Raw genomic sequence first — 10,844 nt, 5'->3', positions numbered from 1 at the left:
TCACATTGATCGACTACGCCACATCCGAAACATGAGGATATTGAAGACCGCATGGTATGATCTTTCCAATCTCCTTTTTCCTCTTTATGTTAATGACTATGTGGCTTTATTTTGATTGATACAGTATAAACAATGTGATTATAGGATTGCATTTAGATTATTTGGCATACTAGTTGGTAGAAACATATGCATTAGGATGTATATATGTTAGTTGCATCATGGCATGTAGTTGTATTTTAGGAAAACTTTTGTGAAGACATCTATTTGGGAAGCTTGACAAGTGTATGTAAGGCCCTTGTAGATACTTTTTCTTCTTATAAGTTTGCTCATTAGAATAGTTGTAAAACACCCTAGGATGTGTCATGCTAGTATCCTTTGACCCATGGATTAAGGCCTAGTCAAGAGTACCTTGTGGTGTGATAAATCCTTGGCTACCGTTTATTCCAAGGTGACCCTTGTAGACATGCAACCATCTTCCATATTCTGCCACTTTTTTGTCATCAAAAAGGGAATGGGCACAAAAATTGTTCAAAATTTTGAGTTCAAGAATTGAAATGAAAATGAAAAAGTTTACAATTGCATCAAAAGAAAAGAGGAGAAACAAAAATGAAAACTCCTATGCTTCAAATATAAGCACCCTCACTACAAATGGGGTAGCTTTGAAAATGTTCAAAAGAAAATGCAAAAATTTGAAAGTTGTCAAGTATTGAAATGCCAAACATCAAAAAAGGGCAAAAAGAAAGTGTTCTCAAATGTCAAATTCCACAAGAAATTCGAGGGAAAAACAACAACAAAAGCAAACTCCCATATGAAACTCAAATACAAATGATCCTTTTATCCATCGAAGCCACTTTTGTTCACGTTAGAGAGGGGACGACCCTTCTTCTTGCCTAGGCAAGAAGGGGAATTCCGCGATCCTCCAGTGCTTCTAACACCATAGGGAGTCTACCCTTGACGAAAGTATTTAACGATTGAGGACAAAGGTACCCTAGCTTGACACAACTTGGAGGTGATTTATTGGTATCCTTCTAGGCTTAGTAGTTTGAAGAAACTATATCTATGAAGGAGTGTTTACTCTTAGATTGCTTCCCTTGTAGATAATTTCCGCAACTTAGATGAGGAAAGTGGCTATTCATTTTTGTAGAGGCATCTATTACTTGTTTTGGGTGCTCTAATGCTTGGATGTATCGCCATTTTGGCAAGACCCACCTTGCCTTGCAAGAAGGCATCCTACCTTATGGTTATCTTGTTGTGAATTGAAGGGGCAGAGTGAGACCCGCTAATTGTCTCACATCGACTATATTAGTAGGTTAATTTAAATAAGGGTCCTAGTTTATGTCACCTCTTTACTCGGGACGAGCAAATGTTCGGTTTGGGGATGTTTGATGTGACTCATATTTGAGCACATTTAGTCCCCGAATTAACCTCGTTCATATGCTTTATAGTGCATAATTGGGTCATTTACTATCTTTAGTTTCCCATTTTGCATATTCTTTGAGGTTTTGTCCCTTTGGTAGGAAAGGAGTGCTAACCTTGCATTTACATGGGGAAATGGAGCTAAATTGATCGCATCTAATGACCAAGCATTAAAGAGAACACATCACTAGAAGGCCTATGTAGATAATAACGTAGATTGGGCAATGATGAAAGGATCCTTGCATCCCCGGATTGATCCTCGCGGATTATGAAGGAAGAAAAGAAGAAAAGTTGTCTGCCATGGGATCCGAGCGGATCACAGACGATCCAAGCGTCTCCCTTCACCACCATCCGAGCGTCCCATGCAAAAGACGCTCGTCCTGAAGCAAGAAGATGCGAGCGTCTCCCCTGACAATCCGCTCGGATCACACTCCAGAGAGCCCGTGCCTATTCTCAAGATGCTCGTCCCATGCCAAGACTAGCAAAACGGAAATGCTCATTTCCTTGGAGAAAAGCATTTCCTCAACTTTTCATAAGGGTCTTAATAGTCATTTAAGCCCTTAGTAACCCTAATTTTTGTACTTAATCTTCAGTATAAATACCCCTTTGTACTACCTTGATTATCATCAAGTTGTAATACTTTCTTAATCAAGTTGTAATCAATTAGTAAGCAATCTTAATGCTATCTTAATACTCTCTTAATCTTATAATCAATTTTTAATCTAGTCTTAATACAATCTCAATATTTAATCTTTCCTTATTTTCTCTATTGTTCTTCATTTATTTTGGGTAATTAGAAGATTATTTGGGTTTATTTGGAGGATTGACAACCTTCCATCAATCATCAAGTACTTCTATTATTCTTTGCTTTATTATTTGGAATCATCTTCATAGGTATAATTCTTTCTTAACCTTGTTTAATTATTGTTAATCATTTTCATTTATTCATCATGTTTTGCCTTGCTAGTATGATTGACAACCTTGTTAGCATGTTAAACTTGATAATGAGTGAGTAGTTTCTTTAACTAGGGTTAATGGGGAATTAGGGGAAACCAACATGGGGATTGATTCATGCTTAATCTAATGTGTTTTCATAATTAATTTGCTTGCTTGTTGTGATTTTAACTTATGCACATGTTATCTTTGATGAAATGCGAGCCTATGAATCATTGCATTTTTTACCCATCACCTATCTTTTCAATGAGACTTGTAAGCTTATACACCAACTCGAGTCTCATTAGATCATGCATGTAGTTGGATAGGAAGGACTAAGTCGACTTGTAGGTGTTGTACAATCTAATCGATTCGGCTCCGGGACCCAAACCTTCTTAGGGATTGTAAGCTTATACACCAACTCGATCCCATCATAACAATAAGTGCTTGCATCCAGTAGAGAACATATTTGTATGATCAACTCCCATGAATCCCCTACGAACCCATGACACCCTAGTGCTTTTAATCAATTGTTTACATCTCATTTTAATCACCTTGCTTGTTTTTATTACTTTGCTTTTATATTGTTAATTAGTTTAGTTGATCTCCTATCTCAACCCAAATTGTGACACCCTAAGACACAACCATTTGTAATTGAAAATCGTACATCAATACCTGTCCCTTGGGATCCGACCTTTACTTACCTCTTTGCTAAGAGTAGTTTGTGAAGTTATAAATATTGTTTTGGTTAGGTAGCTTTTGACGACGAGTTTTAACCGACACCAACTCACAACAAGGAAACCATGAGGTAGGATGCCTTCTTGCAAGGCAAGGTGGGGCTTGCCAAAATGGCGACACATCCAAGCATTAAAGCACACAAAACAAGTAATGGATGCATCTACAAAAATGAATAGCCACTTTCCTTATCTAAGTGGCGGAAATTATCTACAAGGGAAGCAATCTAAGGGTACACACTCCATCATATATACGGCTTCTTCAAACTACTAAGCCTAGAAGGATACCAATAAATCACCTCCAAGTTGTGTCAAGCTAGGGTACCTTTGTCCTCAATTGTAAAATGCTTTCATCAAGAGTAGACTCCCTATGGTGTTAGAAACACTTGAGGATCGCGGAATTCCCCTTCTTGCCTAGACAAGAAGAAGGGTCGTCCCCTCTCTACCATGCACAAAAGTGGATTCGATGAAAAGGGATCAATAGATTTTGAGTTTCATGTGGGAGTTTGCTTTTGTTGTTGTTATTCCCCCCAATTTCTTGTGGCATTTGACATTTGAGAACACTTTCTTTTTGCCATTTCTTTTGATGTTTGGCATTTCAATACTTGACAACTTTCAACTTTTTGCATTTTCTTTTGAACATTTTCAAAGCTACCCCATTTGTAGTGAGGGTTCTTATATTTGAAGCATATGAGTTTTTATTTTTGTTACTCCTCTTTTCTTTTGATGCAATTGCAAACTTTTTTACTTTCATTTCAATGCTTGAACTCAAATTTGAACAATTTTTGTGCCCATTCCCTTTTGTTGACAAAATGTGGTAGAATGTGGATGATGGTTGCATGGTTTCAAGGGTCACCTTGGAATAAATGGTAGCCAAGGAGTTATCACACCACAAGGTACTCTTGACTAGGCCTTAATCCATGGGTCAAAGGATACTAGCATGACACATCCTAGGGTGTTTTACAACTATTCTAATGAGCAAAGTCTTAAGAAGAAAAAGTATCTACAAGGGCCTTACATACACTTGTCAAGCTTCCCAAATAGATGTCTTCACAAAAGTTTTCCTAAAATGCAACTACATGCCATGATGCAACTAACATATATACATCCTAATGCATATGGTTCTACCAACTAGTATGCCATATAATCTAAATGCAATTCCTAAGATCACATTGGTGTATACGGCATCAACCAATATAAAGCCACATAGTCATTAACATAGAGAGAAAAAAGGATATTGGGAAGATCATACCATGCGGTCTTCATGATCCTCATGTCCCGGATGTGGCGTAGTCGATCAATGTGATAGAAGGACAAACAAACACAATATATACAATATATACAAGTCAACACTATAAAGGAATGAACAAGTTTTTGTATTTTTCAAAAAAATTTCAATTTTTATGGTTTTTTATTTAAGAGTCAAGTTAGAATTTCCCATCCCCACACTAGTATGGGCATTGTCCTCAATGGTTAATACGATAGGAAATTATGCAAGCTAAATGTGAATGCATGATTTCTACACTAAGATGCAAGCTACATGTCATATATACAAGTGATGCAAACTACACTACATTATATGATGCATGAATTTGTTGATTGGAGAGCACAATTTGGATTGACTCCCAATGCTTGTGCTTGAACTTCCCCAAACCAAATGAGACACCATTTCTAGTGTCAAAAATGGGAAAGTTCATGCACAAGTATGCAATGCATGAAATTAGTTTTGTCATTTTGGATTTATCAAGTGGGAACAATAAAAGACACCTCAACGAGACCGAGGTTTGAGTCCTTTGAGTGTTACTAGGACTCAAACAATTGATCAAGATAAAAATTATGAAAACAGGAGAAATGAACAAAGCTAAAGGAGGTGTAGGAGACTCACAATGGATTGTGACATCCTCCAAAAAGCTTTCTAATCTTCAATTGTCGCTCATGGCTACATCCTCATCACTTCCATTGTCATCATCATCAACTTCCTCTCTATCATCATCATCATCATCTACCTCCATGAACCCGGAGGCTTCACCATCATCACTTGAACTTTGAACCTCTTCTTCCTCATCTTCCTCTTCTTCTTCTTCTTCTTCTTCTTCTTCTTCTTCTTCTTCTTCTTCTTCTTCTTCTTCTTCTTCTTCTTCTTCTTCTTCTTCTTCTTCTTCTTCTTCTTCTTCTTCTTCTTCTTCTTCTTCTTCTTCTTCTTCTTCTTCTTCTTCTTCTTCTTCTTCTTCTTCTTCTTCTTCTTCTTCTTCTTCTTCTTCTTCTTCTTCTTCTTCTTCTTCTTCTTCTTCTTCTTCTTCTTCTTCTTCTTCTTCTTCTTCTTCTTCTTCTTCTTCTTCTTCTTCTTCTTCTTCTTCTTCTTCTTCTTCTTCTTCTTCTTCTTCTTCCTCACTCTCAACAACAATCTCCTTCCCCTTGGTAACCTCACCACCCATGCTAGCATCTCTAGGAGCACTAGGAAAGAACACTTCCCTATCCGCCCAACTAGGCAAAGGACATGATGGGTCAAGGAGTCCTTGCCTAGCTAGGTGTAGGAGGGGCGGATATTGAGCCCGGTAAGCATTGATCCGGTCCTCATAAGCTTCCCTATGCATATGTTGCATCAATTGGGTCAAGTAATCGTTACCTACCTCAACATCTTTGGGTCAGAATTCTTGGTAGGTAAACGGATAGGGTGGAGTCACAATAGAGGAGGAGGAGGGCTCGACAATAGTTTCCCTATTTTGTTGCATAATCAACTCGGCTTCATCGGAGAGTGGAAGAAGAGAATTTGGGCTTCGGACATTGAGTCGGCAGATCTTGTTTGGTAGAATGAAGGACTTAGCATCTTTGGTGAGCCACTCAAATTTGTTGTCAAGATTATCATTCTTGACCCAATGAAATTTGTTGATCATAGTGGCTAAATCAATAAGGTTGCCTCCCTTAACCGGCTTGTAAATCTTATCCTTGTTGAAATCCGGGTTAATGTGTTTGGCTAACCATGTTACTAATCCTCCATTCACTATAAAGGACGCCCCATCTTTACCATGGTCAATTGTAAGCCACCTTTCAAGTAAGAGTTGAAGTAAATTATATTTCATGGTTGATTCAAGGTAGATGAAGCCGAGTTTGGTGAAATGATTAGTGCCCTTCCTTGCAATTAGAGTATTTGCCACAACCTTGTGTCATACCCTTATACTCGGATGGTGGACATAAAGGGCATGATACTCAAGGAAGGATTCAAATTTCCTTCCGGTGATTGCTTTCCACAGAGGGTTGGGGTCATAATTCGAGGGCTTCTTCACATAAGGAGAATGGTCCATAAGACCAAACACCTCGCCAAACTCATCCAAAGATATATTTCTATCCTTGTTTTCTAGGCGGAATTCAACATTCTTTCGAGCCTCTACCTTAGTGATTTTCAAAGAGCTTATAAATTCCATGGTAAGGGAGGGGTAAGTCAATTCTTGCATGTCAAATAGTGTAAGCAACCCCATAGACTCGAAGAAGTTCTTTGTCCTCTCAAGAACACCCAATTTGGCTAAAGTATCTTGACATATAAACTTGGTGGGCAAAATTGTTTTCTTAGCAAAAGATATAAAAGCTTTCCTATGAGAATCGGTTGTGAAAGTTACCTCCGGATATTATTATAATTGCTCAATAACCGGAATAGGAGTAGCTTCCACTATAGGAGTAGGAACCTCTTGAATTTCCACTCTTGCTTGTTGTACCACCATAGCCTTTGAGGCTTGAAGAGCTTGTTGCCTCTTTGAAAGATTTGATTTTTTGGGTGCCTTGTTTCCACCTTTAGTCCTTGCCATAATGCTTCTCCTTGTTAAGAATGTATCAACAAACCAAAGTTGTGCTTGAATGCTCCTAGTATCCTCAAGCTTCAATGAATCCCTAATCGATTTTGGGTTTTCGAATTTTGCCTTGAAACCCTAGAAAATCGATACAATTTTTGAGGATTGTGGTGTTTTGATGGCTTCTTGTTGATAAAGAAGTAATTTGATTGTGTTTTGAGGAAGTTTGGATTTGATTTGGGTGAATTTGGTTGAGGAAATTATATTTTGTTGATGAGGGGATTGAGGGTTTTGAGAGTTTTGAATGTGTGTTTGTGTTTGAATATAAAACAAATGAATTGGGGAAGAGGGGTTTTTAATCCCGTGTTATAGGATTTCAACAGCAGGAGACAAGCGGATTCTTCAGGAGACGCTCGGATCATAAGACAGGTAGCTTTGAAGTTTCTAACCCGTGCTGAGACGCACGGATTCTGCAGGAGACGAGCGTCTTTCCCTTGGTACGCTCGGATTGTAAGACAGTGTGAAATTTTAAATTTTGAAGCAGCCAGGACGCGCAGATTTCCACTGAGACGAGCGTCTTCTAGTCTGAGACGAGCGTCTTCTCCTAAGGACGCTCGGATTCATAGTCAGTATGGATTCTTCAATTTCCAGCTCTTCCAAGACGAGCGGCTAAGTGCCAAGACGCTCGGATCATGCCGAAGACGAGCAGGTTTCCTCTGGGACGCTCGGATATTCTCCTGTACCCACGAGTTCAGTTCCACCCTCGGGGATTCTTCATTTCCCATGTCATTTCTTATTCATTCCTTTGTTCTTCATTGTGGGTGCACTATGAAGGCTCCGATAGCCTAGGCAGTTGCTATCCCCACACTAGTCCAAACACTACACATTAAGAAACATTAAAGTACCTCCCTTTAATGAAAATCTTGATCAAAACATAAAAATGTAAATCCAAAATTGACAAAAATGCAATACAAGAAGTAAAATGCAAGTTAAGGGGTTAGAATATTTACAAATGGTGGTTTAGGGAGGACTCCACCAAACTCTCATTCTTGTATGAGATGTCAAGGGGGCATTACCAAGGTGTTGTTGATGTTGCTCAACACCTTGTAGTTGTAGTCAAAGGCTTGTTCATTTTCATTATAAAGATCTTTAATAGAGCTTTGCACATTGTGTTCTTCATGGTGGTGACTTGAGTCAAGATGGTCACCAAAGCCTTGGGCTAAGGTCATAGAATTACCAATATAAGGATTGACTAACCCTTTAAATTCGTCATCCCATAGACCATAAACTTCACTAGCTTGCTCCCCAATGATGTCATGAGTTGATAACAGCAACTCCTCTTTCTTGTTGTCATGGCCAATGAGGCCTTCTTCATTACTTGTCATGATTGGTGGTGAGCTATTCAAGCTCTCATTCTTGTTGAAATTTTCTTGCTCTCCAGATAGAGCACCTTGAGGATTATCCACTTTCTTCTTCCATACGAGTGGTGATTCTTTACCCACAGCTTGATCTTTGCATTGAGATGCCAACTTCTTCTTATCACTTTCTCGGCTATAATGATCAATCTTGAAACATGGCTCATGTAGTCAGGGAGCTCTCATTGTCTTGTCAAGATTAAAAGTGATTGTCTCATCCCCCACTTCAAGTGTGAGCTATCCATGTTTCACATCAATTACCGCTCCCGCGGTGTGCAAGAAAGGTCTTCCTAAAATGATAGGAATGTTGGAATCCTCCTCCATGTCTACAATGACAAAGTCTACCGGGATGAAGAATTTGCCAATTCTCATGGGCACATCCTCCCATACCCATAAAGGTATCTTTTTTGATCGATCCGCCATTTGAAGGGTAATATTAGTACACTTGAACTCTCCCATTCCTAGCCTCTTGCATACCGAGTATGGCATGACACTTACACTTGCTCCAAGGTCACATAAAGCTTTGTTGATTGTAGTGTCGCCAATGGTGTAAGGAATAGAGAAGCTTCCCGTATCTTTGAGTTTTGGAGGTGAACTTCCTTGAAGAATAGCACTACTCACTTTAGTGAATGCAATAGTCTCTAGCTTTCGGATGGATTTCTTTTTGGTAAGAATATCTTTCATGTACTTTGCATAGGCCGAAACATGATTGATCAATTCCGTGAATGGAATTGAGACTTCTAAGTTCTTCACAATTTCCATAAACTTTCCAAGTTGTTCATCAAACTTAGGCTTAGCTTGACGACTTGGGAATGGAAGTCTAATCACAATAGGCTCTTTTTCTTTAGCCTTTTCTTCATTCTTCTTCTTTGAAACTTCATTGGTGGTGGTTCTTCTTCCTTAGAGTTCTCCACAACTCTTTGCTTGTCACTAGAATCCACAATGTCTTCCTCAATTTGCTTCTTCGGCCCTTCATATCTTGTACCGCTCCTCAAATGGATGGCACTCACCGACTCATTTCCTGAGGTATTACTTTGAGGTGGTAATTGCTCCTTTTGTCTTTGAGAGCTAGAAGATGTTAATTGAGACATTTGGGTTTCCAACATTTTGGTGTGGGCTAGTATGTTGTTGATGGTGATGTCTTTAGCTTGGCTATCTTTTCGCATTTGGGTGAAAAATTCTTGTTGGTTCTTTTGCATTTGGAGGACCGCTTTTTGAACATCAAAGCTTTGGTCATTGGATTGATTGTATGAAGGTTGATATTGATAACCTTGGCTTTGGTTGTAAAAGGGTCTTTGAGCTTGATTTCTCATTGGAGGTGGGGTGTATGTTGGTTGAGGGTTTTGAACATTTTGGCTTTTGTATGAATGGTTGGGATGGAATTTGGTATTCTCATTGTAATAGTTGCAATAAGGGGTGCCACTCTTGTATGCTTGGAAAGCATTCACTTGTTCACTTGTTCCCCTACATTCACTTTGGTCATGTCCCAAAGTTCCACAACTCTCACATACTCCACATGGAATTGATCATGAAGCCACCATGGCATTAACATGTTGTTTGGGTGATTTGGAAGCTTCATTACGCTTAGCCATGGCCTTCTCAAAATTCAAATTGATGGTGTCAATATGAGCACTTAGTTGAGCACCCAATTGAGTGATGGAATCTACCTCCTGCTTTCCTCCTCTAGTAGCCTTCCGAGGCCTACTATATTGTGAATTATGAACCGCCATTTATTCAATTTTAGCCCATGTTTGATTGTCATCAACTTCAGTAAACATACCATTGGATCCCATATTCAGAATGTTTTGGGAGTCTTCATATAGACCATTCCAAAATTGTTGCACAAGGAACCACTCGCAAAGTCCATGGTGTCGACAAGAACGACAAGTGTCCTTAAATCTCTCCCATGCTTCATACAATGATTTCTCATCCCTTTGTTTGAACCCGGTGATTTGGGCTCTCAACATATTAGTCTTCTCCGGAGGATAGAATTTCTTGTAGAAAGCAAGTAGCAACTTCTTCCATGAATCAATACCAAGAGTAGTCTTGTCTAGACTTTTCAACCATTGCTTTGCGGTACCAATCAAAGAAAAATGAAATAAGACCCATCGGATTTGGTCTTGAGTAACTCTGGTTTGAGAAATCGCATCACAATAGTCACAAAAAGTCGCCATATGTGAGTGAGGGTCTTCACTAGGTATCCCTCCAAATTGACTTCTCTCAACTAGTTGTATGAATACGGATTTGGCAATGAAATTACCGGTTAAATGTGGTGGTGTAGGAGTACCATTTGGTAGGTTCTCCTCGGTTGGTACGGAATGTGATGAGAATTTAGGCATTGTGGGTTGATTTTGTGGTGAGTTTTGTATTGGGTTGTCCTCTCCTTCTCTTGCAAAAGGGTTGGTAAACTCAATGTTATTTGGTTGAATGTCTACAATTTCCCCGATACCTCTTAAAGTACCTCTAGCAAGTCTTTTATTGTTGGTTAAGGTTCTTTTAATTTCAAGATCAATGGATAACAAGTTACCTTGTGATCTCTTAGACATGAAAAATATCAAACAACT

General features: G+C 39.0%; 1 non-coding gene across 1 annotated transcript; it reads left to right on the top strand.

Moving 5' to 3' along the window:
- The first annotated feature begins 10,139 nt into the window (after window positions 1-10,139).
- On the top strand, window positions 10,140-10,247 carry LOC141616165 (small nucleolar RNA R71). Its single transcript, XR_012530530.1, has one exon. It is a non-coding gene; the product is annotated as a small nucleolar RNA R71 (small nucleolar RNA).
- Window positions 10,248-10,844: the final 597 nt, after the last annotated feature.

Source organism: Silene latifolia, chromosome 11 (assembly GCF_048544455.1).
Source record: "Silene latifolia isolate original U9 population chromosome 11, ASM4854445v1, whole genome shotgun sequence".
Classification (NCBI taxonomy): domain Eukaryota; kingdom Viridiplantae; phylum Streptophyta; class Magnoliopsida; order Caryophyllales; family Caryophyllaceae; genus Silene; species Silene latifolia.
This window is presented reverse-complemented; position numbering and strand designations above follow the sequence as displayed.